Genomic DNA, 27,986 nt, shown 5'->3' on the forward strand with positions numbered 1-27,986 from the left:
ACATTGTTTTTAACCCGTTGCTGGAGCGAGGAAAGGACTTGTTAAACAGATCAGCCGTGGCTGGAAAAGATATTTGCATATTAACAAACAGTGCTTGGAAGGACAAAGGACCATTCCTTGACACATTCAACCCACAATGGACCTTGATCATCAGGTATTTTGTGTAAGAGGAGCATTCCAGAGACTGCTAAGGTGATACAATCCAGGACTGGTTGCTTAACTGGCTGTTACAGGGTTTTTTTTTGAACTAGCCATGGAGAGTTTGAATTCGGAAAGACTGTTTGCTCCTGGACTGAGAAGATCTCTCCTGTCTGCTCCCATCTCTTTCTCTCAAGCCTCTGAATCCACTGATGACACATGAACCCCAAGAGAGAAAAGTCTCCTACAATGAACAAGGTTTAAGAAGAATACTGGGCCCCAACAAAAAGCAAGATCTACCTACAATCAAGGACTACAGTGAGCTTGAAGAACCGTAACAAAAACTCTTCAAATATTGTCTCAAACATTTCCCCTTTATTTTTCTTCTGCTGTTTTCTGTCTCTATTTGCATGTGTGTATCACGTATGCATGCTACCGTGGGCGCATCCTGTATCCGTAGGCGTCAAGCAAATTAGAGTTTAAGTTCAAGTTTAATAAATTTCAACTTTTCTTCTTTAACCCTAAGAAAACCTGTTTGTGTTGGCTTCTTTGCCTTATAATTGGAAAGCAGTAAACAAGGATTCACCAAGGGGGAGCTAAAAACACGGTGTGTTTAAATTTAAACCCTGTTACGGTAAGACCAGGTGAAGGCTGAGAGGGACCCCTAGACACCTTCCTCACCTGGTCATAATAGAGGGGCAAGATTAGCAACTCAACATCCCTGGATATAGAATTTTCAGGCAGGATAGAGAGGGGGATGGAAAAGGAGGAGGTGTAGCATTATTGGTTAAAGAATCAATTACAGCTGTGAGGAGGGATGATAAGCTAAATGAATCATCCAATGAGCCCATATGGGTTGAGCTCAGAAATAAAAAAGGGGCAGCCACACTACTAGGTGTGTACTATAGACCCCCAAATAGTGAGAGGGAGATAGAAGAACAAATATGTGGGCAAATTTCTGAGTGTAAAAACTATAGGGCAATAATAGTTGGGGATTTCAACCACCCCAATATCAACTGGGATACAAACAGTGTGAAGGGCACAGAAGGCACAAACTTCTTGAACTGCATTCAGGAGAACTTTTTTAGCCAGCAGGTAACATACCCAATGAGAAGGGGTACAATTCTAGATTTAGTCTTAGGAAATGAAGCTAGGCAAGTGGGTGAAGTAGCAGTGGGTGACCATTCTGGAGATAGTGACCATAATACAGTTAGATCTGGCATTATTATGGAAAAGAACAAAGATAGAATAGGAGTGAAAGTTCTAAACTGGTGGAAGGCAAATTTTACAAAGCTGAGAGGTGATCTGGCGAAGGTGAACTGGATATAGCTACTTGAAGGAAAATCAGTGGCAAACCAATGGGAGGCATTCAAAAGTGAGATTCTACAGCCACAGTGTAGACATGTCCCCACAAAGAAAAAGGGTGGTGCTGCCAAATCTAGAGCCCCCTGGTTATCTAGAAGCATACAGGTTAAGATAAAGCAGAAAAAGCTCATGACAGTCACAAAAAACTTAATACCTCAGAAAGCCTCGAAGAGTATAGAAAGTGAAGGGGTGAAGTTAAAAAAAAAGGAAATTAGGAAAGCAAAGAGAGGACATGGCAGGTGAAATCAAGAAAACCCAAAGATGTATAATCAGTACATTAAGAGCAAGAGGATAATTAAGGAAATGGAAAGGCCTTTCAGAGGTGTACAAGCTAACTTATGTGTGGATCATAAGATGTGGGCAGTGTAGAAGAAAAAAATTGTGGCCGATGCAGCTAAATAAATACACACACATATATATATATATATATATATATATATAAGATGAAAGTATAGCCACATATTGTTACAAAATGGAGTATTTACCCAACGCATTGTGGGACAAGTTAGTTAGCTGGCAACCTTGAGCATGGTACTGCTTAGCACAGACAATTAGCCTGACCAAGGAGGGCCCTCATATCAGTGTATAAGACAGCTGCTTTGTGTAACTGCAGACTGCATGAAGCAATCAGGAATGCAAGCTTGATAAAGGTAGAAGGATTCATTGTGAAGACTCAAGGATAGTTGATAAGGGGGTCTGGGAAACATCACAAGATGATCGGGGGCTTGCATGAGCTGATCACGTAGCCACATGATACCTAATGAGTAATCTAATTGGTAATATGTGTAATGTATGTAATCAATAACCGTTATGATTGGATCATGTCCAGCCAGGATGGGCTGAGTAACTGTTTGAAAAATGTATAAGTGTGCATGATTTTCCTTTGTTCGGTGGAGAGGCATCTGGACAGCCCAGTGACCTGCTCCCCGCTGGCATAACTAAATAAACTGTTTGACATTGGAGCAGACCTGAGTGTCGAGTGATTCTTCTAGATTCATTCCCGCTAACAATTGGCGTAGTCGGCAGGATCAGGTGTAAGTCAGCTCTTCTGTAACCCCGAAGGGGCCAAGGGGGAGTTGGCTGGAGCCTGATCCCGAACTTGAGAACAGGATTCGGCGGTTGTCAATGCCATCAGGAATACCGGGTGAGTATCTTTAAAGCTTATCCCGGGGCCGGGTGGTGTTTCGCGACCGACGAATGCCAAGTTTGTGAGCAGGATCTGACCAATGGTCAAACGGTGGTAGGTAGTTCGTTAAGAGACGTAGGCACTGTCAAGAAGGGTTTGGAATATATGTATGCGTATATATATCATAAGCCTGTTGTATGAAATACGGACAGACTTGTGACCCGACAGTAGGCCAGGAGACGGTCTACTACAAGTTGCGCTAGGTTAAAAGCGGACCTCTGAGAGTAGATTCTAACGGTTCTAATCCTACCCAAGTACGGCCAGTGAAAAGATAGAGCTCAAGTGGGGACCGGAGGGGTCCATTACCTGCCAACTGGCAGAGAAACAAAAAGAAAAAAAAGCTTTCACTAAGTTTATGGCAGAGTGACACAAAGGACTATGTTTTAGAGTAAAAACAAGTTACTGTGTCTTTGATTCGAATGTGTGATTGTTGGAAGTGTCCACGAATGAATTGAATGTCTGGGATGTACAGCTTGTGTTCTGTACAGCTTGTGTTCTGTAGAACTGACTGTCGTTAACTCTTTGTTGTCTGGCTTTAATGTTGAAAGCTTGAGTCTATTAAGTTGTTTGGAATTGAATGAGTGTGAAAAGTGATTGTTGAGTGTGTTTATTTCGATTTAAGATTGTGCACCCAGGAATGGGATATAAAATTGAATTATATTTTAAGTTAAAATTTTATTTTGATTTTAAAAGTTGGTTTTGCAACTGTGAAAAGGCAATGAACAATTTTCTAAGAGATAAGCTTCAGCATTGAAGGTCTGAAGATGTTTGGCAGAAATCCAATTTGAAGTTTACAACTCCTGCTTTAATTGGAGTTCCAGTTTAAAATCTGTTCTAGTTTTTTGGAGTTTAAATTAAAGACATGTTTTACTGACTGTTTTAAGTAGCAAATGTCAGGAATTGGATATTGGTTTTAAGGGAGAGAAGGATAAACAAAGGAGATAATGGGAAAGATTAAAGTTTGTGTAAGGAGCTGGTGTTAAGTCTTTTGTTGTAAGAATGTTAAATAACTTTTTCTTTAGTTTTTGGTTTTATTACAGTCATTTGAAAAGGCGCCTGAAGAACAAGAAAAATGACGTAATTTACCTATCTTTTTTTTAAAAAGCACGTGCTATTCTGTTCTGTGTGTAGTTAATAAGTATTATAAGTTAATAAGTCTGAATTAAATTAATACTGTTAAGGTTAATTGACCTGTTAAATTGAAAAAAAACCTGGAAATGTCATTTGCAACCACAATGAACTTTCAAGTTTAGCATGTCGAGTTTTGGGGGAGTCTTAAGTTCCGGACATAGGACTCACTCATATAACATCGGCAGTTTTGATTTTCAAATATTTATTGCAGTAAATTGGAATTTGGAATCATCTTAGTTTTATAAAAAATCCTTGGATTAGAAACCTCTTACAAAAGATGCTAAAAGTTTGGAAACAATTGGAGTTTAATCTAAAATGCTGTCTTTCCTGATGGAGATGGTTTCCTTTGAAGTTGATAATGTTACGAAAGATTTTGTTGTTTGAAAATCCTAAGGATACCAAAAACCATTTAAAATGGAGTTTAGTTTTTTTCGATAAAAAAAAGGGTTACGTAAAGCGATGCAGCGGAGAATGCTTTGCTCCGCCCCCTTGGAGACAAGCAAGAAATTAACCTTGCTGCAATTATCTTTATCAATGAGACAAAGTGCTTGAGAAGGAGAAATTGTTGCAAGCACTTCTGTCTTTACTAAAAAAAATGCAATATCACCAAGTCTGAGCGTAAGAAATTGGAATCGATAAACAAAATTAAATTGATATGAGTGGTTAATTAAAGCATTCAAAGGGAAATTTACTGTTATTTGAATTTGGAATAATCTGAGATGTCAAAAATCCAGTTTAATTTGACAAGTTATTTAAGGAATTAAAATGTCATCAAAGGTTAAAAAAAGCACAATCAATATACACTAATGTCTGGAATCAAACGGAAATGTTTGATTTCTGTTTTAAGGAATTATGAAGGCAGTGGCGCAGTGGTTAGCACCGCAGCCTCACAGCTCCAGGGACCCGGGTTCGATTCTGGGTACTACCTGTGTGGAGTTTGCAAGTTCTCCCTGTGTCTGCGTGGGTTTTCTCCGGGTGCTCCGGTTTCCTCCCACAAGCCAAAAGACTTGCAGGTTGATAGGTAAATTGGCTATTATAAATTGTCACTAGTATAGGTAGGTGGTAGGGAAATATAGGGACAGGTGGGGATGTTTGGTAGGAATATGGGATTAGTGTAGGATTAGTATAAATGGGTGGTTGATGTTCGGCACAGACTCGGTGGGCCGAAGGGCCTGTTTCAGTGCTGTATCTCTAATCTAAATCTAAAATCTAATTGTAAAGGTTATCCAGGGCTCAAAATGAAATAGAATTATAATTAATGGGAATTGGCAATCAGATCTGGCTGATGCAAGCGCTAATAAAGGAATTCTGGCGATAAACAAATAGTGAAATGAACAGCTAATTTCCAAGAATATAAATTAACTCCTGGATTCCCCAGGCCATGTTCGGTCCCCGCAGGTAGACATGTATCCCTCGTTAGGGGATACTCACAACATGGACAAGTACTAACACATGGTGACCACCAGGGCAGTGTTTTTAAATTACAGATATAACCACTAGTGGAGAATGGGAAAGAACCGGACTGCAGTGGCTGTGGGGCCTGATGCTAATATCCGGAGAGGAAGAACAAAGACCCGGTAATGGATGCACAACGGATTAATGAAAGGAGTATTAATATGGACTATATGAATATGGGGCATTGCACAACATGTTGGATGGGAAGTGTATAATGGCGAGTAAACCTACTTGACTGCATGGCTTACGGTGAATCCGGGCAAAGATGCAGTATGTATACAGTGTTCCACAGATGACCGCGCTAACTGCGTGACCAGACAGAAAGGGGAAGGGGTAACTGAGAGCTGTGTCTTTGGAATTGTTTGTGCCCCTCCCATTGGGCAACAGATGATAAGGAAAGTTGAAAGGAACATGGATGTGTGTGGGTACATCGAGCCCAGGGGAAGCGTTGTATGATAATGTAAAACATGAAATTGTGCCAGTGTTGATCAATGTCTCAGGTATCCGGATGCCAGAGTATTGTTCAGAACAGGCTAAGAATATGTATAGTATGTTAGCCACTGTAATAGTGCGACAAGCTGCTGACGTCACAGGGGCCACAAGGATAAGGGGGCGTAACCCATTTCATAGATACAAGAGGAAAAAAGTATTAAATGATGAGTTAACAGGGATCAATACTGGGACTTCTTTAATCAATTCTTTACATACACAAGTGGTAAACGAGAATGTGGAACGACTCTGGAGGGTTATAAGGGAGCTCATAATTCAAGCTGAGGGGGCCCAATCAAACAGGTCTGGGGCAGAGAACAATGGAAATACAATTAGATGGAATAGCGATGCTGGAGGCCCATGCCAGGACTTTTAATCACTTTGGATGCCGTACCCGGCAGGGACAATTGTGCCACACTTATGGGCTGTGGATGGTGGAACAAATGAGACACAACTTCGATCAGCTCCAAAGGGGGGAGGTACCAGATTGGATCGACAGGGCAATACCTCCCTCCGATATTATCTGACAGAGATTTTGCAAGGTCGGGGTACCAGGGAAATGGGAAGTACTGCGTGTCCACCACCGAAACATCATACTGCTATGGAAGTTGATGCTGTCCCATACCATACCCAGACTTCTGTTTTACCCCTCAACAACCAGTCACTATAGGACTAGCCTGGATAGTTTATATCCAACAGCGGGGGCTGGAAACCATTAATGCAACTGATCAGCTCCACGATCACCTCCAGCATTATAAAGAGTCAGAGCAAGCCCCAATCCCACACATAGATGAGAAATTGAGCGGATTACGGCACAAAGTAGGTCACTCAGTGAAACTTTACCATCACTTAAAAAGAAAGTTAAAGGTTCTCAAGGAAAATAATGAACAAGAACTTCAAAGTACAAGCTGGCGGGGAAGAGTTTGGTATTGGGGGATGAACGTCAATATTCACCCTTGAATCAGGATAATATCACACGTGTTGGTGGTAGTGCAATTGGTACCGGCTCCCACTGGGGTAATATTGGCTTGTAGATCATGCGGACAATATACTAAGCGAAAGAAAGCAAAGGCTTTGGTAAAGGAACAACACAGGAGGTTAACCTCAAAGGGACACGATAATTTGGTTCATATTGATTTGATTTAAGTGACCGGGATTCCTGAAATCACGTGACTGGCCAGCACGTAGAGGCAGGGAATACCGGACAGGGTTAAAATGGGGATAATAAAGTAGGTATGTCGGTTAACAGGACTAGGGGAGTCCTTTACCGAAAGGGGGTATTGTAGAAGGAAATAATTGTGGCCGATGCAGCTGAATAAATACACACATATATATATATATAAGATGAAAGTATAGCCACATATTGTTACAAAATGGAATATTTACCCAAGGCATTGTGGGACAAGTTAGTTAGCTTGCAGCCTTGAGCATGGTACTGCTTAGCACAGACAATTAGCCTGACCAGTGTATAAGACAGCTGCTTTGTGTAACTGCAGACTGCACGAAGCAATCAGGAATGCAAGCTTGATAAAGGTAGAAGGATTCATTGTGAAGACTCAAGGATAGTTGATAAGGGGGTCTGGGAAACATCACAAGATGATCAGGGGGCTTGCATGAGCTGACCACGTAGCCACATGATGCCTAATGAGTAATCTAATTGGTAATATGTGTAATGTATGTAATCAATAACCGTTATGATTGGATCATGTCCAGACAGGATGGGCTGAGTAACTGTTTGAAAAATGTATAAGTATGCATGATTTTCCTTTGTTCGGTGGAGAGGCATCTGGACAGCCCAGTGACCTGCTCCCCGCTGGCGTAACTAAATAAACTGTTTGACATTGGAGCAGACCTGAGTGTCGAGTGATTCTTCTAGATTCATTCCCGCTAACAGGCAGGATTCTTAATGCATACTGTCATGCTGACCCCCACCTGCCAAGAATGAGGCATATTAATTTTGTCATATGAACATTGATTTTAAACTGTTGCTGGAGTGAAGAAATGACTTGTTTGAAGACACTGGGCTGGAAGGACATTTGCATACTAAGACACGCTGCCTGTGGAGACAAAGGACTATTCTCTGCTCCAATTAACCCAAATGGATTTTGATCACCAGACATTGAAGGTGTAAGGAAACGCATTTGAGGGCCTGCTAAGACAATATGATCCACAACCACTCAAGTGGTTAGGCCAGTTAATCACATGACTGAACTGCTAGCCAACTTAGGTTTTTATTTTGTGCCACACAGAAAAGATAGAAGGCAATTTTGCAACTGAAGCTGGAACAAGCAAGTCTCTCGCCTGACTGTCTCTCTCTCTCGCTTTCTCCCAAGCCACCGGACCAACGGAAGACACGTAAACCTCAAGAGAGAAGACTCCGACATCGAAACAAGTTGAAGCATCAACTGGGCCCCAACAAACAGCAGGATTTACCGGCAACCAAAGGCTCCACATTGAACTTAAAGGACAGTAAATACCTAACAGATATTGCTTCAAACTGTTTCCCTTTGTTCTTTCTACTTTCTCTGTCTCTAGCCGTGTGTGTGCTTATCGCATATGCATGCTAGCTTGGTCGCGTCGCATATTTGTAGTCGTTAACTGGATTAGAGTTTAAGATTAATTAACTTCTACCTTTCTTGTTTAAATCTAATGAAACCTGTCTGCTTTCTTTGCCTTACAATTGGAGCAGTGAACAAGGATTCACTGAGGGGAAACTAAAAACATGGCGCATTAAAATTAAACCCTGTTACAGTTAAACCAAGCAAAGGCTGAGAGGGAACCCCTAGACCCCTTCTCACCTGGTCGTAATAGAACTTTTTCTCTGTCTTCACAAAGGAGAGGGATAATGCAGACACTTGTAGTTAAAGAGGAGGAGTCTGCAATATTAGATGCAATAAGCATAATGAGAGAGGAAGTACTAGAGGGTCAGACATCCTTGAAAGTGGATAAACCACAATAGCCAGATGGACTGCATCCCAGGCTGTTAAAGGAAGCCAGGGAGGAAATAGCGGATGCTCTGAGGATCATTTTCAAATCCTCACTAGATACAAGCAAGGTACCAGAGGATTGGAGGTCTGCAAACGTTGTACCATTGTTTAAAAAGGGTGCGAGGGATAGGCCAAATAATTACAGGCCAGTTTGTCTGACCTTGGTGGTGGGAAAATTATTAGAATCAATTCTGGGAGATAGGATAAACTGTCCCTTAGAAAAGCATGGATTAATCACAGACAGTCAGTATGGATTTGTTAAGGGAAGGTCGTGTCTTACCAACTTAATTGAATTTTTTGATGAAATAACAAGGAGGATCGATGAGGGTAGTGCAGTGGATGTTGTCTACATGGATTCTATTCAGGCATTTGACAAGGTCCCACATGGAAGACTAGTCATAAAAGTAAAAGCCCATGGGATACAGGGGAATGTGGCATGCTTGATCCAAAATTGGCTCAGTGACAGGAAACAAAGGGTAATGGTCATCGGATGTTTTTGCGAATGAAAAGCAGTTTCCAGTGGTGTTCCACAGGACTCAGTGTTGAATCCCTTGCTGTTTGTGGTATATATTAATGATTTGGACTTAACTGTGGGCGGCATGATTGGAAAATTTGCAGATGACACAAAAAATGGTCGTGTAGTTAACAGCTGTTCAATGGTTTGGTTGAGTGGGCGGAAAAGTGGCAAATGGAATTCAATCTGGAGAAGTGTGAGGTAATGCATTTGGGGAGGGCAAACAAAGCAACGGAATACACAATAAACGGGAAGATATTGAGAGGGGTAGAGGAAGTGACAGATCTTGGAGTGCATGTCCACATGTTCCTGAAGATAGCAGGACAGGTAGATAAAGTGGTGAAGAAGGCATATGGAATACTTTCCTTTATTGGCTGAGGTATAGAATACAAAAGTAGGGATGTAATGCTGAAACTGTATAAAATGCTGGTTCGGCCACAGCTGGAGTATTGCTTACAGTGCTGGTCACCATGTTACAGGAAGGGCATAATTGCTCTGGAGAGAGTACAGAGGAGATTTACAAGAATGTTGCCAGGGCTGGAAAATTGCAGCTATGAGGAAAGATTGGATCGGGTAGGTGTTTTCCTTCGAACAGAAGAGGCTGAGGGGTGACTTAACTAGGTATACAAAATTATGAGGGGCCTTGATGGAGTTGACAGGAAGAACCTGTCTCCCTGAGTGGAGAGGTCAACTACCAGGAGGCACAGATATAAGGTGATTGGTAGAAGAATTAGAGGGGACATGAGGAAAAAAAAATTTCACCCAGAGGGTGGTGGGTGTCTGGAATTCACTGCCTGGATCAGTGGTGGAGACAGAAACCCTCAACTCACTTAAAAAGTACCTGGACCTGCACTTGAAGTGCTGTAACCTGCAAGATAATGGACCAGGTGCTAGAAGGTGGAATTAGAATGGGCGGCTAGTTTTTTCAGCCAGCGCAGACACGATGGGCGGAATGGCCTCTTTCTGTGCTGTAACTTTTCTATGATTCTATGGTTCTATGGAGAAACGGGAGACTTTAGAAGGGAAGAGGATGTTAATCTAAGAAATGGAGGAGATAAGTGAGAACATTAGACTAAAAGTCCTGCATTTAATGGGAGGGAAGAAAAATAATCTTATACACTATGGATGTAGATGGAGGGGGTAATCAAAAGAGGGGAAGCGAAAAGGAAAAGTAAACTAATAAATTCACATGCATTAGCCTGGTTGAAAAGTGAGACATTACCCATCAATAGCATTTATATGTAAGGTATACATCATACTTTCCTTTTTTAAATTCTCTCTTCTCTTTGGCCTCCTTATCTCGAGAGACAATGGATAAGCGCCTGGAGGTGGTCAGTGGTTTGTGAAGCAGCGCCTGGAGTGGCTATAAAGGCCAATTCTGGAGTGACAGGCTCTTCCACAGATGCTGCAGAGAAATTTGTTTGTCGGGGCTGTTACACAGTTGGCTCTCCCCTTGCGCCTCTGTCTTTTTTCCTGCCAACTATTAAGTCTCTTCGACTCGCCACACTTTAGCCCCGTCTTTATGGCTGCCCGCCAGCTCTGGCGAACGCTGGCAACTGACTCCCACGATTTGTGATCAATGTCACAGGATTTCATGTCACGTTTGCAGACGTCTTTAAAGCGGAGACATGGACGGCCGATAGGTCTGATACCAGTGGCAAGCTCGCTGTACAATGTGTCTTTGGGGATCCTGCCATCTTCCATGCGGCTCACATGGCCAAGCCATCTCAAGCGCCGCTGACTCAGTAGTGTGTATAAGCTGGGGATGTTGGCCGCCTCGAGGACTTCTGTGTTGGAGATACGGTCCTGCCACCTGATGCCAAGGATTCTCCGGAGGCAGCGAAGATGGAATGAATTGAGACGTCGCTCTTGGCTGACATACATTGTCCAGGCCTCACTGCCATAGAGCAAGGTACTGAGGACATAGTCCTGATACACTCGGACTTTTGTGTTCCGTGTCAGTGCACCATTTTCCCACACTCTCTTTCCCATGCGCTTGTTGATTTCCGCATCTAGAGACAGGTTACCGGTGATAGTTGAGCCTAGGTAGGTGAACTCTTGAACCACTTCCAGAGCATGGTCGCCAATATTGATGGACGGAGCATTTCTGACGTCCTGCCCCATGATGTTCATTTTCTTGAGGCTGATGGTTAGGCCAAATTCATTGCAGGCAGCCGCAAACCTGTCGATGAGACTCTGCAGGCACTCTTCAGTGTGAGATGTTAAAGCAGCATCGTCAGCAAAGAGGAGTTCCCTGATGAGGACTTTCCGTACTTTGGACTTCGCTCTTAGACGGGCAAGGTTGAACAACCTGCCCCCTGATCTTGTGTGGAGGAAAATTCCTTCTTCAGAGGACTTGAACGCATGTGAAAGCAGCAGGGAGAAGAAAATCCCAAAAAGTGTGGGTGCGAGAACACAGCCCTGTTTCACGCCACTCAGGATAGGAAAGGGCTCTGATGAGGAGCCACCATGTTGAATTGTGCCTTTCATATTGTCATGGAATGAGGTGATGATACTTAGTAGCTTTGGTGGGCATCCAATCTTTTCTAGTAGTCTGAAGAGACCACGTCTGCTGACGAGATCAAAGGCTTTGGTGAGATCAATGAAAGCAACGTAGAGGGGCATCTGTTGTTCACGGCATTTCTCCTGTATCTGACGAAGGGAGAACAGCATGTCAACAGTCGATCTCTCTGCACGAAAGCCACAATGTGCCTTAGGGTAGACGCGATCGGCCAGCTTCTGGAGCCTGTTTAGAGCGACTCGAGCAAAGACTTTCCCCACTATGCTGAGCAGGGAGATTCCACGGTAGTTGTTGCAGTCACCGCGGTCACCTTTGTTTTTATAGAGGGTGATGATATTGGCATCGCGCATGTCCTGGGGTACTGCTCCCTCGTCCCAGCACAGGCATAGCAGTTCATGTAGTGCTGAGAGTATAGCAGGCTTGGCACTCTTGATTATTTCAGGGGTAATGCTGTCCTTCCCAGGGGCTTTACCGCTGGCTAGAGAAACAATGGCATCACTGAGTTCCAATTTGGTTGGCTGTATGTCCAGCTCATCCATGACTGGTAGAGGCTGGGCTGCATTGAGGGCAGTCTCAGTGACAACATTCTCCCTGGAGTACAGTTCTTGGTAGTGCTCAACCCAGCGGTCCATTTGTTTGCGTTGGTCAGTGATTATGTCCCCTGATTTAGATTTGAGGGGGACGATCTTCTTGATGGTTGGCCCAAGAGCTCTCTTAATGCCATCATACATTCCTCTAATGTTTCCGGTTTCTGAGGCCAGCTGAATATGACTGCATAGGTGTTGCCAGTAGTCGTTTGCGCAGCGCCTAGCTGTTCTTTGTGCAGTGCTTCTGGCTGCTTTAAGTGCTGCGAATGTTAAATTGCTGGGGGCTTTCTTGTAGTTCAACAGTGCAATGCCCTTAGCGGCTATGACAGGTTCCAGCTCTTCATTATGAAATTGAAACCAGTCTGCATTTCTCTTTGCACTTTTGCCGTAGGTGGTCAAAGCTGACTCATAGATGGCGTCTCTGATGTGGGCCCACTTGGTAGATGATGAGGTGTCAACAGCATAGCTGTGATTTCACTAAACGCACCTGGTTAAATGAAGTGTGAAATCTAACAGGGTGAATAATGGGTCTCTGACCTGAACCCATCCTGTTTTGCCTCTGTGAAGGCTTAGGTCAAAATTTTATGTCGGACAATGTAAAAGATGGATCGGCTTTGCAGCTGAAAGTGCTTGAAATTGCATAGCATCAAAAATGAAATTTGCTGAGTGGATGAAACAATTTGTTAAACCATAGGGTCCTCCCACCACCACCAACACCCACTCCCCCCAGCACCCTGCCACCCCGACCAACACCCACTCCCCCCCAGCACCCTCCCACCCCAACCAACACCCACTCCCCCCAGCACCCTGCCACCCCCACCAACAGCCACTCCACCCAGCGCCCTGCCATCCCCACCAACAGCCACCCCACCCAGCACCCTGCCACCCCCAACAGCCACCCCACCCAGCACCCTGCCACCCCCACCAACACCCACTCCCCCCAGCACCCTGCCACCCCCGCCAACAGCCACCCCACCCAGCACCCTGCCACCCCCCACCAACAGCCACCCCACCCAGCGCCCTGCCACCCCCCCACCAATTCCCACCTTTCCCAGTGCCCTACCAAACCCCCCCACCAACAACCACCCCTCCCAACGCCCTGCCTCCCCTCCTCCACCACCTCGCCCACCCCAGGAAATAAATCCTGTGATTTCTATCCTCACCAGCCCCTTCACAAAATTTCTAAATCTGCCACTGTTGAAAAACATATTTTTGTGAATTTCCCATTCTATTCCCCTGCAGTACAAGTAATAAAACATTGGGTGTAGCTGGAGTTTAAATTATGACAAGGCCATTTTCCACTGCACTTTGAACATAACTACTTGTTTTAACACACCATTGACTGATATTCAGGGTTGTTTATGAGGTTGCACCATCATTGAGGCTGTGTCAGTTTGTTTGAAGTTGTTGATCAGCTTTTTCTCGTTTACTGAATTGGGACGACTGTAACTATGCTTACCTCGATGGAAACTTTATCTCACGACCATTAAAAATCACCTATCCTAAATTACTCATGATAAATTGCTTGAATTGAGACATTTAACTGATCCCATATTCAAATTGCATGGTTTCAATCTCTAAATGTATAATCTTCAATTTTAAAGACTAATTCATACGGACCACCATATGTCTGTTTTGCTGATCAACGTTGAAACTCAAGTAACCAAGTTCCTCATCAATTAAACCCATAGTGTCTTCTGGTGAAGCAATTTAATTGAACAGATGAAATCCAGATAATTTTGGTAACATTTTGATACAAGGATAGACATACAAATGTTTAATGTGCTTGTGCTGCTTTTATATAGATATTAACCCAGTTGAATACTTTCATAAAAATAGCACACAAGTGCTTCATGGGGCTGATTTTTATCCACCCTCTTGGCAGAACTTTTGCATTCAAGATCAAAGCACAGAGGCGCAGTGGTTAGCACCGCAGCCTCACAGCTCCAGGGACCCGGGTTCGATTCTGGGTACTGCCTGTGCGGAGTTTGCAAGTTCTCCCTGTGTCTGCGTGGGTTTTCTCCGGGTGCTCCGGTTTCCTCCCACATCCAAAGACTTGCAGGTGATAGGTAAATTGGCTGTTATAAATTGCCCCTAGTGTAGGTCGGTGATAGGGAATATGGGATTACTGTAGGGTTAGTAAAAATGGGTGGTTGTTGGTCGGCACAGACTCGGTGGGCCGAAGGGCCTGTTTCAGTGCTGTATCTCTAAATAAAAACTAAAATGAATAAAACTTACCCCCAAACCAGTCACAGGGAAAGCTGCCTGTAAAGGCGCCTAAAGGTGTCAGCAACACAACCAAATCATTTTAGACGAGGTCTGAGCCTCCCGTCTGGGACGTGCCTCGCAGTCAAACCGTCACCTTCCAGCCAAAACTGGTATGTCTACCTCCTTGTGTATATCTACAGGTTAAGTTAGAAAGCCCGGTGGAACTATTCATTTTCACATGTAAGGGCCATTTTTAAGTTGACAGCCTTTGAGGGACTGTGCCAGCTTCTTTGATGCATTTTTGCTGTTTTATAAAACAGCATGTGTGCTACTGTAGTGCATGTGCATTGATGAGCGAGATTTCTGCTATCTCAATATCTGAATGCTGCACTACTGTTAATTTTTCTTCCACACCCTATATTCCTAATGGACTAAAGGCTTCAACCCAACCCACATTGGTTCCCACTAACATGTGGTGCTGGCACACTGACCCTCACAGACCGGTTTTTTTTTCTCTCAGCCTAAGTGTGTTGCGCCTAAAACCAGAATCAAAAATCAGTATCAAAAACTCATCAACGTCTCCTGAGTGTCTATTTATTTTGGCACATAAGCATGAAATAATGAGCACTTTATAGATGCAGGCAATAATTTAGAATAATAATTTAGAACTAAATTATCGTTAAGTGTATTTCAGTTTCCCCTCAACTCAACTCATCAATTTGAGGGACAGCTCCGGAGCGCACATACCAACAACTGTAATGCAAATTCTCCCTGCAAACCAGCAGCGTCATAATTAGAATAAATGGGGATTGAATTAGCCCCTCAGCAAGTGTCCACTTTAATTGAGTGTTTCCATTTACTGTTGTGTAGTATATCAGCCTTACAAATAAGCGGATTTACGTATTTTCTTTATTAGCATGTTGTGCAAGCAGCGAGAAAGCTTTAAAGGATAATTGCTGTGAGGCTGTATTCCCAGTGTGTAGTCTGTTTCAACTGTTGATATTAATCACTGGAAAATGAAGACCACAACAAATTGAGCATGTTGTCCTCCACGCCTTATTCTTCAATCCAGCTTCCTGTCGAGCAACGTTTCACAGCAGGAGATCAACTTCATAAAATTTACTTCTTCAATTTCAAAACAAAGTATTCCCTTATTCAGCAAGTTGTGCAATCAGTATCTTTTGACAAACATCAGCAGCACAGTATTTGCTGTTATGGCGAAAGACCCACGAGATCTTCACATTACGTAAAACTCCTGACAACTGCAAATTAAGTGGCAAGTACACAACTAATTGGAAAAAGGGCAATGCGCATAAAATAAAATTAATTGCATTCATGAAGAATAATATTGGTTTTGAGCGGTCCCAGTGAATCGACAGGCTGAAATGGGCCAGTGAATCGACAGGCTGTTTGACTCTTCCTGAAAAGGCGCTCCTCATTCACTCTGACCTGTTGATGCGACCGTCCATTAACTTTATTCCACCTCCATTAATTTTAACATCATTCTATTTCACAATGTGCCGTCAGTTTTAGAATTTTCCAGCACTAAGCTATAAATATTTTGCTAAGAATTATTTTCTCGTCAGTATTTCGTAGATCATGTTCACTCGTATATACGTGAATTTCCAAGGTGAGATAATGATGGGTAGTGCATGTCTGAGCAAGTTTTGTAAGGTCTGCTGTCGGCTTAATTAACTTTTACATTTCACGATTAGTAAAGCTTTGGTGTTACTTTCTTTTCTGAGTCAACAATCTCTCAAGAGATACCTTCCCATTTTTGAAAGGGGAAAAAAGGGAAGAATCTGTAATTAATGTATAGAAGGGTTCAATTTGCAGCACATCAATCAGCAACGAGAAAATCCACTCGCAAACATTTTTGCTTTTAATTTTGAATGGTAGAATGGTTACAGCACAGAAGGGGGGCCATTCGGCCCATCATGTCTGTGCCAGCTCTCTGCAAGAGCGACCTAGTCCCACTCCCCCTCCTTTTCCCCTAGCCCTGCAAATTTTTCTCTTCAGATAATTATCCAGTTTTCTTTTGAAGGCCTTGATTGAATCTGCCGCCACCACACTCTCAGGCAGTGCATTCCAGATCCTAACCACTCGCTGCATACAAAAGATTTTCTTTATGAATTCAGTGTTCTCTGGTTCGGGACCTTTCCGCCAATGGGAACAGTTTCTTCCCATCTACTCTGTTCAGACCCCAAATGATTTTTCTCCCTTTTCTAAAGGCAGTGACTCAGTCTGGACTGCGGTTCCATTGGTAGTCATTCAAGTGTCAGTTCCTCATATGTGATCCTGAATGACAAAGGAGTAATTTTACAAATTTGCATTCCTGGCACAATAGTTTTGTCCACTGGCAGCATATATCAGGAATTTGGGAGAAGAGCCTCCACATGGGGAGCATGTGCCTGGGAGCAAAGATTTGTAAAATCAGGCCTTGAGGACCAATTTTTTTTTTCAAAACACCGTGAAGAACATATTTTTCATTCCAATTTCCAACCAAAAAGACGTGGAGCATGCATTTTAGAAACACAATTATATTTCTGTCCTGCCTAACACAGAAATGAGTAATGTGATATATAATTTCAATGCCAGTGTGATGCTAGGTAGAGAGGCCATACGTCCCAAAGACTGGCGAATCGTATCCAACATGTCCCTTCCGCTGTTCGCACCATGCAAGGTACAGGCCGTACCCAACTAGCCCGTGCTTGCAAAACTCAAAACACAGCATCCAACATTGGATGTGATTCCGCAATTGGACAACATTTGCTAAATAGTCCACAGTGTGCTAAGAATTACACTGACAGCCAATTTAAGATTGTCAGTCGGGCTCACAGTGTGGCGCATTGGCACGTACTGAAAGCTACATATATTAATACACAGGGCCCTGTTCTTTGCAGACAGAAAGAACATCTACAAACATTGCGCCTATTTCAGCTGAACAAAATAAGTTACAGCCATTCGCTGGTTCATTCCTCAAGGCATTGCCTTGAGCAGAGTCAAGCTGCCTGGTTTAAATTTCAAACAAAGCTTGGCAGTTAACTGTCAGTCACTGTAAACTGGTGCATTATCCATGGCAACGCCTCCAGCAATCAGAGTTCACTTGCCAACCAATCAGCACTCTCTTCTCATTGCAGTGTAAGTTGTTGTTTTTCCTTACATTGGTTATTCTTGCATATTGTCCTGATGAGTGCAAGACAAAAAGCTTCGACAACATGTCTCTATTTTCAGCACTTTTCAATTATATTTTCATTGCAATTAATACATCAGCCAACACATCTGCAATAATTATCAATTAAAACGTCTCAAGCAAGTAAAAGAGCAGCAAACCAGTATAATGGTCCAAAAAATTCAATCAGACAGTTGTGCAGCACATGATATTTATGGATAATGAGTCAATAAAGACGGAAAAACCCTGATTTATTGACCAAGTCCTGCATGTACTGGTAACCTCTATAATGAAGCATTGTGATAAGATTTTGGATTGGGGAAGGGGCCACTAAATATGCCACAGAGACAAGGGGCAGAATTTTATTGTAATAGACCTGCTCGCAGTGGGGGACCAGCAGTGGATCGGGAACCCATTTGTTTAAACAGCAGGCTTTTCTGTGCCTGTTTTACTCAGCCACAGCATCGTGCTTCTGGGTTTCCCAATGTCACACTCATGGGAAGTGCAACAATGGAAATGCAAAATAAATCGAAAAGTTATTGAAAAAAAATCTAAAAAGACTGGCACTCTAGCCTTCAGAAAAAATGGAGGGCAGTCACATGACACATACCTTCTCCTGTACTGAAATACATGTCTGCTAGAACTGAAACTCATTAACCCCGTCTACATTGAAATTAAACATCACACATGAATGTGAGCTCTCCACAAAGGGAATTAAAACAAAGGCATTAGCAGATGCTACGTCTTCAGCTACAATCAGTGCAATAAGGTGTGAACATTCCTCATCCTATCAAAATGGACTGAGATCAGAAGCCATTGTATAGCCCTCAGGAACCGAAAACCTAAAATCACATGGTGAAACTAACACTTTATGAATTTACCTTTAAAGGTAACCTTTTTGGAGAAAAAAAGAGTTATCAGTTATAAAGACATCAGCGATCAGTCTGAGATCTCCAGCAAGAAAGAGAACATCAAAAGCCATTTTTAATTCAAGCACAAAGCTGAGAGAGAGAGAGAGATCAATTCCAGCTAAGACAGTTGAACCCTGCTGAGACAAGTTGGCAACCAACTGCAGCAGAAAAATAAGAGAGTGCCTTTGGAACAACTGTTCCACCTGTGAAAATTGAACTAAAAAATACCAACACTGGCTTTGAATGGAAGTATTGTCTGCTACGAGACCTAAGCAACCCAGCAAGGGCAAGGCAACCAGCAAACAGGCCTGCAACTTTAAAACATACCTTCCAAGAGGATCCTGCAGGTTTTTCCTGAAAACAGCAGACTATTACACCTTGAATTCTTAACGCCTCTTACCCTTTACCTTCTATCTATCTGTTCTTGAGTGTGCATGAGAGAGTGGATGCATGTGTGGGTGGTGTTGTGAATATTTCAGTGATTATTGTTCAATGAATATTTAATCTTCTGTTTAAACTCACAAGAAAACCTGTCACTGTCTGTTTATTTGGCCAACAAAACACAGGGGCTTAAAAACTAATTTAAAACAAAACACTGTCTGTGGACAGTTGGGAGGTGACCAGTGGAAAGCAGCCATGCCATTTCCTACCTATCCATAACAAATTGTGTGCTCAAAGCCAGGATTTTTGAAACATCAGGTAAACAAGAAATTTGGAAATGGGAGGAAAATTGACCTCTAAAACTGTGGAAAATTAAACAGGTTTTCTTGCATTCGACTTTTCTTCTCTATAGTGCTAGAAACAAAAGATATGGCCGCATTTAATGCTAAGGAGTTTGTAGAGCAGGGAGATGTAAACTATGATAAATTAAATCAATTAAATATTAAAGATTTAAAAGCCCAGGTGGGTATCACTTTCAAGCAAAAGGAAATAGTGAAGAATTTAGCTAACTATTTTAATCTTGTCCTGAACTAGAAGAAGCAAGCATAAAATCTGAGTCTGAAAAGGTAGCTTTAACTAGACTTCACTTAGAAGTGCAAAGCATGGAATTGAGTTTCAGAAGGAAAAAGAGGGGAGTTTCAACTTCAAAAGGAAAGAGAGTTCCAGTTGAAAAGAGAGGAAATACAATTGTAGAGGTGAAGAGAGGAAAGGGAGAGAATGGCGAAAAAGGTTGAGTTAGAAAGGCTGCAAGCACAAGATGAGAATGCCTCCAGCAAGTCAAACAGTATCCCCAATTCAAAGCAAAATTTGACATTATAAGACACTCAAGACTAGTGCCAAAATTTAATGAGGAGGTGTCAAATCTTCCTTGATCTCCTTTGAGAAAAAAGCTACTAAACTAAAATGGTCAGAAGAACATTGGACTATCCTCCTGCAAGGCAAATTGGTTGCTAGGACTCGCAAAGCTTTTTCTCTGTTGTCAGAAGAGATTTCTTCTGACTACAAACAAACTAAAATGGCAATTCTCAATGCATGTGAGTTGGTACCTGAAGCCTATCGACAGAAATTTAAAAACATGAGGAAAAGACCTGCCCAGACTTTTATTGAATTTGTAGAAATTAAACATATGACTTTTAATCGCTGGATAAGATCTCGAAAGTTAGACTCCTCAAAATAGAATCCCAATTAACATAGGAACCCATATTGAGCAGCAACGAATTACAAGGGTGACAGAAGCTGCTGCCATGGCAGATGGCAATGAGCTTACTCATAAACCCTGTTTGCAGGGAATATCCTTCCATAATAATAATTCCCAGAGGTTCAGAAAGGACAGAAAATGGGAAAGCAATAAGAAATGGAGTGCTTGTGACAGGGAAACATAAGGTAAACATGCAAGAATTTCTCCATCAGCGAGGAAGGAAAATGCAGAGAACAGGAATGTTTTCCGTAGACCTGTGTGTTCCCATTGCAGTAAAACAAGCCATTTGAAAGCTGCCTGCTGGAAGATCAAGGGAAAGACAATTAATTTTGTAGGAGTGCAAAAGGCTAGCCAAGAAAAAGATGCATAAGCAGCTAACCAGGCAGAAGTAGAGAAAATTCCTGAAGCCTATCAGGATTTTGTGTTAAAGGGAAAGGTACCCATACCCCTCTAAAGAGATAAGCAAGCCCATTGTCCTACAAGACACAGAGGCCACTCAATCCCTCATGCTGGGTATAGAAATTATCTTCACATCAGACAGCTCGCTAAAAGCAAAGGTTCTGGTGAAAATAATTGAGGGAGGATACATGTCTGTACCGGGTCCACTTGCAGTACGACCTAGTTTCTGGACCAGTTACTGTAGAAATTGTCCTTCATCCACCTGTGGTGGGGATAGGGTCATAGAGAGATACAGCACCGAAACAGGCCCTTCAGCCCACGCCTACCATCAACCACCCATTTATACTAATCCTACATTAATCCCATTTTCCCTTTCACATCCCCACCTTCCCTCAATTCTCCTACCACCTACCTACACTAGGGGTAATTTTTTTACAATGGCCAATTTACCTATCAACCCACAAGTCTCTGGCATGTGGGAGGAAACCCACGCGGTCACAGGGAGAACTTGCAAACTCCGCACAGGCAATACCCAGAACTGAACCCGGGTCGCTGGAGCTGTGAGGCTGCGGTGCTAACCACCGTGCCACCCCTTGCTACTTGGCAATGATTTGGCTGGGGTAAGGTGGTAGCAGCCCAGTGGTCTTAGACCAGTCAAATTAGGCAAGGGAGACAGAACAAATACAGGACGAAGTGCCCGGAATCTTTCCTGCCTGTGTAGTAATCAGGTCCATAGCCAAGCAGGCTCCCCCAGAGAGAGCTGAACCAGTAGATCAGTCAGATGACCCAGAGGTCTGGCTGGCTGAAATATTTTTTGGAGATTTAGGGGAGGTGTACAGTATACCCTCCTTAATTAAAGCCCAGCAGACAGAGTCTGATAGAAAAAAAGGATAGCACAGACAGCCTATTCTGATGCAGAAGCAGAGACATTGCATGAGTGTTACTATATTAAAAATGAAATCCTAATGAGGAAGTGGAGACGCCTGCAGCGACCTGCAGAGGAGGAGTGGGCAGTAACTCACCAAATTGTACCTCCCCCTAAACATCACAGAGAGATTCCGCGAATTGCGCATGAAATCCCTATGACTGGGCACGTGGGTATCAGAAAGACCCAGGCCGGGATTAGCCAACACTTTCACTGGCCACAAATCCACAAAGATGTGGTTAAATTTTGTCAGACCTGCCAGGTTGTTGGGAAACCACAACCTGCAATCAAACCTGCTCCACTGATCCCCATTCCTGTTTTCGAGGAACCTTTCAGTAGAGTTCTAATCGATTGCATGGGACCCCTACCCAAAACCAGGACAGGTTATCAATACCTATTAATCTTCATGGATATGGCCATCCGATCTCCAGAAGCCATACCCTTGAGGAATATTACTGCCAAAGCTGTAGTCAAGAGGTTAACCCAGTTTTTCACCAGATATGGACTCCCCAGAGAAATACATTCCAATCAGGGAACCAATTTCATGTCACAAATGTTCCAGGAAGTCATACAAAGTCCTGGTATTGACCAGCTGAAATCTTAAGCAAATCATCCTTTTTTAAAATTTTATTCATTCATGGGATGTGGGCGTCACTGGCCAGGCCAGCATTTATTGCCCATCCCTAATTGCTCTTGAGAAGGTGGTGGTGAGCTGCCTTCTTGAACCGCTGCAGTCTATTTGGGGTAGGTATACCCACAGTGCTGTTAGGAAGGGAGTTCCAGGATTTTGACCCAGCGACAGTGAAGGAATGGCGATACAGTTCCAAGTCAGGATGGTGTGTGACTTGGAGGGGATCTTGCAGGTGGTGATGTTCCCATGTATTTGCTTCCCTTGTCCTTCTAGTTCGTAGAGGTCGTGGGTTTGGAAGTTGCTGTCTAAGGAGCCTTGGTGCATTTCTGCAGTGCATCTTGTGGATGGTACACACTGCTGCCACAGTGCGTCGGTGGTGGAGGGAGTGAATGTTTGTAGATGGGGTGCCAGTCAAGCGGGCTGCTTTGTCCTGGATGGTGTCGAGCTTTTTGAGTGTTGTTGGAGCTGCACCCATCCAGGAAAGTGGAGAGTATTCCATCAAACTCCTGACTTGTGCCTTGTAGATGGTGGACAGGCATTGGGGAGTCAGGAGGTGAGTTACTCGCCTCAGGATTCCTAGCCTCTGTCCTGCTTTTGTAGCCACGGTATTTATATGGCTACTCCAGTTCAGTTTCTGGTCAATGGTAGCCCCTAGGATGTTGATAGTGGGTGATTCAGCGATGGTAATGCCATTGAATGTCAAGGGGAAATAGTTAGATTCTCTCTTGTTGGAGATGGTCATTGCCTGGCACTTGTGTGGCGCGAATGTTACTTGTCACTTATCAGCCCAAGCCTAGATATTGTCCAGAATCACAAGGGGCCCTGGGATGGTACCATCAGCCCCTAAAAACTATGCTCTGAGCATATTGTTGTGAATACCCCTACGACTGGGACGAAGCAGTAATTTTCTTGCTGTTTGCTACCAGGGATTCTCCAATGAATCCACAGGTTTTAACCCCTTCGAATTGAATTTTGGACATAAGGTGAGAGGCCCCTAAAATTGATCAAAGGAAAGTTCCTGGATCAAAATTATGTGTCCACCTTCCAGAAAAGACTTTTCCAAGCCTGTGTGGTAGCAAAGGAACATCTCAAAACCTCTCAGGAAAAATGAAAAGGCAGGCAGATACGAAAGCTGCAGGCCGTGAGTTTAAAACAGGAGACCAAGTTCTTGTAAAATAAAAGAAAAATACTGCAGATGCTGGAAATCTGGAATAAAACCAAAAAGTGCTGGAAATACTCAGCAGGTCTGGCAGCATCCGCGGAGAGAGAAGCAAAGTTAATGTTTCAGGTCAGTAACCTTTCATCAGAACTGGCAATGGTTAGAAATGTAATAGGTTTTAAGCAAATAAAGTGGGGGTGGGGCAAAAGAGAACAAATGAGAAGGTGTTAATAGGACAGAGGGTCACAGAGAATAACTGACAAGGACATTTCTAACCCTTGCCAGTTCTGATGAAAGGTCACTGACCTGAAATGTTAACTTTGCTTCTGTCTGCACAGATGCTGCCAGACCTGCTGAGTATTTCCTGCACTTTTTGGTTTTTAGACCAAGTTCTGGTGCTGTTACCCTTGCAGGGCAAACCTCTAAAAGCAGGTTTAGTGGCCCAAATAGCATAGGAAAAAGAGTGAACGATGTAAAATACTTAATTAATACACCAGATAGCAGGAAAAAACAAAGACTGTGCCATGTTAACATGGTAAAAAGATACCACAGACACGAACCAGACAGGACAGTAAAAGTAGTCGAGGAACAGAGCAATGTTGAGGACAACCTGGATGAGGAAGAAAACCCCGAAAATTCTTAAATTGAACCCCCACTGCCAAATTGGAAAAGACTAAAATTCTAAGGAGATTAGACACAATGCTGAACTATCTCTCTGAACAGCAAAGACAGGACCTAACCACATTATTAAAGGAGTTCAAGGAAGTCTGCAGGGACAAACCAGGTTGCACCCCCTTGACAGTATACGATGTGGATGTAGGAGAGACCCCACCAATGAAACAGAACCCCTGTAGATTGAACCCTGATAAGCGAGCTCAGGTCCGCAAGGAAGTCCAGTACATGCTGGAAAATGATTTAATCGAACCCAGCCAAAGTAGCTGGAGCTCTCCAATAGTACTAGTTACCAAACCCAATGGCTCATTCAGACTCTGCATTGATTACTGCAAGGTCAATGCAGTTACAAGAACCAACTCATATCCAATCCCCCGTATCGAAGACTGCATCGACCAAGTATGAAATTCCACCTATGTCAATAAAATTGAATTATTAAAAAGATACTGGCAAGTTCCAATGACCCGACAGACAAAGGAAATCTCTGCCTTTGTCACCCCCAATGGCTTATTTCAGTGCGAAGTAATGCCATTCAGTTTGTAAAATGCTCCAGCCATGTTCCAAAGATTAATGAACCAGGTGGTAGCCAGTTTAAACAACTTTTTGTTTACCTCAATGACTTGTTAGTTTTCAGCAACACCTGGGAGGACTGTTTAAATCATTTAAGGGAACTCTTCAAGGGTCTACAGAAGGCACACCCAGGGGGAGAATTTTATGCTCTCCCCTGTAGCGGGTTTGAAGGCAGGGAGAGCATAAAATTGGGTGGGCTGATGACAGTTTCACCATCCCGCCGCCGCCGAAATTTAGTCCGGGTCAGGAGGCCTGTGAACAGTCTTCCCACCCTGCCGCTAAATGAGGCCCTTAACTGGGTAATTAAACTCCAGTTAAGGGCCTCTTCCTGCCACAGCCACACTTACCTGTCGGCCAGGTTGTCCTGTCGCCGCATGGGAAGCACGGCACGATAAACCTTGCAGGCTGCTTCCTGGCTCCTGGGACGGCGGGTGAGGTAGTCCCTCGTTCAAAGGCACTTAGTGCCTGAACGAGGGACCCGGCATTGGGAAAGGGGGGCCCGCTGGGGACTACCCCACTGCCTTTGCTACCTCCTCAGGCCTCCTGCCCCTCCCACATACCCCATAACCCCTACCCTGTAAGACCCCTCCCGCACTGATCTACCTAAGGACAGTCATCTCCAGCAGCAGCCATCACCTCCACAGTGGCGCTGCAGCTGCTGGCCTCTGATTGGCTGGCATCTCTCCAAGGGCAGGATTTCCAGCGACGGGGTCCTAAATCCCATGGAAGACCCTCCACTGTCCACTTACGAGCCCGATTGGCACTAAATATGGCAGGCCTTCCAGAAAAGAGGTGACACGAGGATCTCAGCGTCAGTTTCGCCCAACGATGAGACCCCTGCTGCCAGTATAGAATTCTCCCCAGCAGCCAACTTGGCAAAAAGCAAATTCGCCAAAGTAACTTGTTTAGGCCACATTGTAGGCCAATGTTGAGTGTTGCCAAAGGCAGCAAAAGTGCAAGCTTTGGTAGATATCCCCATTCCAAAAACCAAAAGGGAAATCACGTGTTTCCTGGGAATGTGTAGGTTCTACTGTAAATTTGTTCCCAAATTCAGCATCTTAGCTGCTCCCTTAACAGATCTGCTAAATAAAAATGCAGAGTGGTGTGGTCAGAGCAGTGCCAGCTAGCATTCAAAAAGTTGAAGGCAATCTTAACAAACGACCCAGTATTGGAAGCTCCAAATTTTAATAAACCTTTTAAGATGGCTATTACTACCATTGATGTTGCAGTAGGTGCCAGTTCACTCCAAAATGATGATTCAGGCTTTGAGAAAAAAAATTATTATTTTTTCAAAAAATGTAAACAGACATCAAAAGAAATATTCTACCATAGAAAAAGAAGCATTAGGGCTCCTCCTAGCTCTTCAACATTTCGAAGTCTACACGAATAATGGACAGAAAGAGATTCAAATTTGCACAGACCACAACCCACCCACATTCTTGGAAAAATTCAAAGTTAAAAATGCCAGGCTTTTTTGATGGAGTTTACTTCTCCAACTATTTAACCTGAAAATTATACACAGAGCATGAGGAAATAATGTCCTAACCACTGCACTGTCCAGAATGTGAAAAACACTGTATCAACAAAAAGCTTGCATCAGAATCAGGCCTGATGAATGTATGTAGTGGTGTAACCCTATTATCTTCTTCCTTTCTTTCTAAACTACAAGAAACAAACAACAGAAAATGAAATCCAAGGCATTTCATTTTTTTTCCCGTTTTTCGGGGAGGTGTCATGCTCACAGGAACTTTAGTGATGAAAATACAAAATAAACAAAAGAGTAATAAAAAAAAGAGAACAATTTAAAAAGACTAGTACATTTGCCTTCAACAAAATGGAGGACAAAGTCACATGACTCATACCTTCCCCTGCACTGAAATACACATTCATTTCTGCTAGAATTGAAACTCATTAACCCTGTCTGCATTGAAATTAAACAGCTCATCAAAAGTGAATGTGAGCTATCCACAAAGGGAGTTGAAACAAAGGCATTAGCAATGCTCCATTTCTACAATCACTACAATAAGGTGAGAACACCCCTCATCTTACCAAAATCAAAGTGATTCTTGAAGCGGCCTAAGACCTTGGTGGCGGCGGGTGCGCTCTCCTCCTCCCCCCGCCCGCCTGCTCACTCTCTCCCCTTCTCGCTCTCCCCCGCCCACTCACCCCCACACCCGCTCTCCCCCCCGCCCGCTCCATCTCTCCCCCGCCCACTCGATCTCTCCCCCAACCCGCTCAATCTCTCCCTCCCCGCCCGCTTGCTTGCTCCCCCGCCCGCTCAATCTCTCCAGTCATTGTGTGTTGCCTTTGTGTGATTATTTGAGCAGCGCCATCTTTAGTCCTGGCAGCTGCCTGAACGTCGCAGACTGTGACATTTTAGTGGCACCGGTGCATTTGCGCACGTGCCAGTGCAGCGCCACCTAGTGGTTGCATGGTCAGCAAACGCAGCCTATCAAAATGGGCTGAGATCAGAAGTTATTGTATAGTCCCTCAGGAAGTGAAAGCCTAAAGTCACATGGGCGAAAGTAACACTTTATGAATTTACCTTTAAATGTAACCTTTTTGGAGAACAAAGAGAGTCATCAGTCATCAAGACATCGGTGATCAGTCTGAGATCTCCAGCCTGTCAGAGCAGGGGAACGAGCAGCCTGCTGTAGCTCTGCTGAAGTCACAGGGGTTGTATCACATGGGAGTAATAGGAAACAGATGAGAAAGACTTAATAGTTGCACAAGAGGATTCATTTGGCTGTGTATAGCAGCGTTCATGGTCTTATGCTTATATTTATCTAAATGAAGCAAACACTATATTTGAACTCTTCATTCTCCTACCATTTACTTCTTTGCATCCTGAATTCCAAATGGACAGTATCCGTCAGGTGAATGGTACGACCAGGTTGCAAGACGAGGAAAGGCTGTGAATGTAATGATTGGATTTTTGACTATGGGAATGATCTGTGTTGAGGTGGGGGAAAGGTGGCCACAGGGTTTATGATTACACTGCCATATGGCCTCACACACTTAGATTAGCTGAAGTATGCCTGTATGAGGCCGTCACAGGCTTGATGGCAGTGAGGTGAGCAGCTGCAGGCACCCTGGCTACATCTGGTTCCTCCTCCTCTTCCTCCCCCTCGGAGGAGGATGTCAAGTGATCTGCAGCTCCAATCCTCTCTGCAGCGTGATGTTGTGCAAGGCACAGCAGACCATAACCATTGTGGAGACCGTTACTGGTGCTTACTGAAGGGTGCCCCCAGATCTGTCCAGGCACCTGAATCACATTGTAAGCAACCCAATGGTTTGCTTGATGATCGTCCTTGTGCTCGTGTGACT

At 43.6% G+C, this 27,986-nt stretch overlaps 1 protein-coding gene across 2 annotated transcripts in view; it reads right to left on the reverse strand.

The window, feature by feature from the left end:
• The window catches only part of rd3 (retinal degeneration 3, GUCY2D regulator), a 97,472-nt gene extending 70,183 nt beyond the window's left edge, over positions 1-27,289 (reverse strand). For both annotated transcript variants that reach the window (XM_068044980.1, XM_068044979.1), the window contains exon 1: positions 27,205-27,289. The gene's annotated coding sequence lies outside the window, so the exon portion shown is untranslated. The remainder of the gene's footprint in view (positions 1-27,204) is intronic.
• Positions 27,290-27,986: the final 697 nt, after the last annotated feature.

Source organism: Heterodontus francisci, chromosome 13, assembly GCF_036365525.1.
Source record: "Heterodontus francisci isolate sHetFra1 chromosome 13, sHetFra1.hap1, whole genome shotgun sequence".
Lineage (NCBI taxonomy): Eukaryota > Metazoa > Chordata > Chondrichthyes > Heterodontiformes > Heterodontidae > Heterodontus > Heterodontus francisci.